Source organism: Sceloporus undulatus, chromosome 4 (genome assembly GCF_019175285.1).
Source record: "Sceloporus undulatus isolate JIND9_A2432 ecotype Alabama chromosome 4, SceUnd_v1.1, whole genome shotgun sequence".
In the NCBI taxonomy this organism is placed as follows: Eukaryota; Metazoa; Chordata; class Lepidosauria; order Squamata; family Phrynosomatidae; genus Sceloporus; species Sceloporus undulatus.
Genome location: NC_056525.1, coordinates 141,217,210 through 141,219,760, shown reverse-complemented (window position 1 = coordinate 141,219,760; position 2,551 = coordinate 141,217,210).

The window sequence follows — 2,551 nt, the reverse complement described above, 5'->3', positions numbered from 1 at the left end:
GGTATATTCTCCCCCAAATCCTGTGCCCATTTAATCATTGATGGCTTCACAAGTTCCTCCTGCATATCTAGCTTCAACAAAAATTTATAAAATCTAGATAATCTCTTACTTTTTTTTCCAAAAATTATCTTATCAAAATCTACTGGACCATATTCAATCCCAACTGTTTTCAAGTCATACACAAATCTTTCCTTAAGTTGTCGATATAAAAACCAATTCAAAGAGAAATGTTTAGCCTGGAGAAAAGAAGGTTAAGAGGTGATATGATAGCCCTGTTCAAATATTTGAAGGGATGTCATATTGAGGAGGGAGCAAGCTTGTTTTCTGCTGCTCCAGAGACTAGGACCCGAAGCAATGGATGCAAACTGCAGGAAAAGAGATTCCACCTCAATATTAGGAGGAACTTCCTGACAGTTAGGGCTGTTCGACAGTGGAACAAACTCCCTCAGAGTGTAGTGGAGTCTCCTTCCTTGGAGGTCTTCAAGCAGAGGCTGGATGGCCATCTGTCAGGGATGCTTTGATCTGGATTTCCTGCATGGCAGGGGGTTGGACTGGATGGCCCTTGCGGTCTCTTCCAACTCTATGATTCTATGATTCTATGATTCTATGATTCACATCTTCCTCAATTTTGGGAATAAAAACGGTATTTGATTCCCGCCACGAATTTGGTAAATTCCCTTCTCCAATGTTATTTATAACCGAGACCAACGGATTCACTAATTCCTCCGAGAAGGTCTTATAGTATTCTGCGGGAAAGCTGTCAGGACCCGCCGCTTTCCCTGATTTAATTTCCATAATAACGTTATGAATTTCTTGAGCCGTGAACTTCCTATTAAGTAAATCGGCTTGCTGCGGAGTGATCTTACGAATAGATTTATTATCTAAATATTTATTAATTATCTCTCCAGATTGTTAAGGAAAAAGCAACATGGGATATACAGTAAATGAAATAAAACATGTATGTGAGAGTCAGGATGACTCAGCAGAAGCCAATTGAGAACCACACAGGTGTAAATGGTAATACAATTAACAAGTCCTAACTGCCAAGGACAAGAAATGTAAAGTGGATAATTGGACACACCTGACAATTGTTAAGTGGTCAAGGCTGAGATGATGAAATCATTAATTGTAGGATGAACCAAGAGAACCAATGAGAATGATGTACACGCCTACTGGGTGGAAACAGACAACAGTGGGTGGTACCATGCATTGACTATAATAATGACTATAGATCCCAATGTATTTTGTGGGTAGTAGTAGTGGATAGAGTGGATTGTAGAGTGGATAGAGTGAGGAGTAGAGTATTGTTGTGTTGGATAGTTTGGAGCTGTATATAGTAGAATAAAGTAGATCTTTTATATAAGACTACTGAGTTGTCTGGTGTCTTGGGTGAAGCTACAAGAACCAGCTGGATCCTGAAGAAGGGTGAAGACTTCTGTGGAAGCAAGAGTGAGAAGGCTTGGAGAATTTGTCAGGGTCTTCAGCCTGTTCTCTGTAACTCTGCTAAGCTATAACCACTGGCCAAAACTGGTCAGCGCGGTGCACAACCAGGTGGTGGTGAGTTCAGCCAGAGGTGAAGAGCTACAACTCCCATCATCCCTTGTTTAAAAAGATTGGTATAGTATTTGACAAAGACTTTCTCAATTTCTTTCTGCTTATAGAAAATTTTATCATTATATTTTATCTTCAAAATTAATTTTTTCTTTTGTTCATTCCTCAGTTTATACGCCAGAATTTTCCCAGGTTTATTAGCAGAATAAAAAAGTTTCTGTCTACTAAATTTAAGTTTTGTGCTTAACTGTTCCGTTAAAGCTAGTGAGATCTGTCTTTGTATAAGTTTCCATTCATCCAATAATTTTTTATTTCCACTATCTCCTAACAGTTCCCGATCCTTATTCTTTAATTGGGCGTATAGGTCCTTTAAGATCTTATTTTTGGTTTTTTTCCTTTCAGCAGCTTTCTTGAGAAAAAAAACCTCTTATTACAGCCTTAGAGGCATCCCACACTGTCTCTATAGGGACTTCCCCATCTAAGTTTTCCTTAAAGTAATTTTTAAGCATTATTTTAGCTTCACTTCTTATCTTCTCATCATTCAATAAAGTTTCATTCAGCCTCCAATTATATTTACTGTTACCAATTTTCAGCTCCAAAATAACTAATTTATGATCCGATGTAAAATTGGGGAGCATTTCAACATCCAATACATTTGTACACAAATTCGAAGAGACCAAACACATATCCAATCTTGCCCAAGAATTTTGTGCGGGAGAAAAGAAGGAAAACTCTTTTGCATTCGGGTTCTTCAACCTCCAAATATCAACCAGGGAACAGAAGTCTACCGAATCAAAAAAACTTTTCGGGAGTCTCCCTTGTTTAGGTTTGATAGGGAGTGGAGATAGTCTATCAATTAAAGGTGTCCAAACCCCATTCCAATCGCCCATCAATATTGCTGCATCGAAGGAAATATCTTTAATCTTGTTCAAGAGTTTCTGATAGAAACTATCTTTGTTATTTATAGGAGCATATACACCTAGAATTAAAATATTTTGTG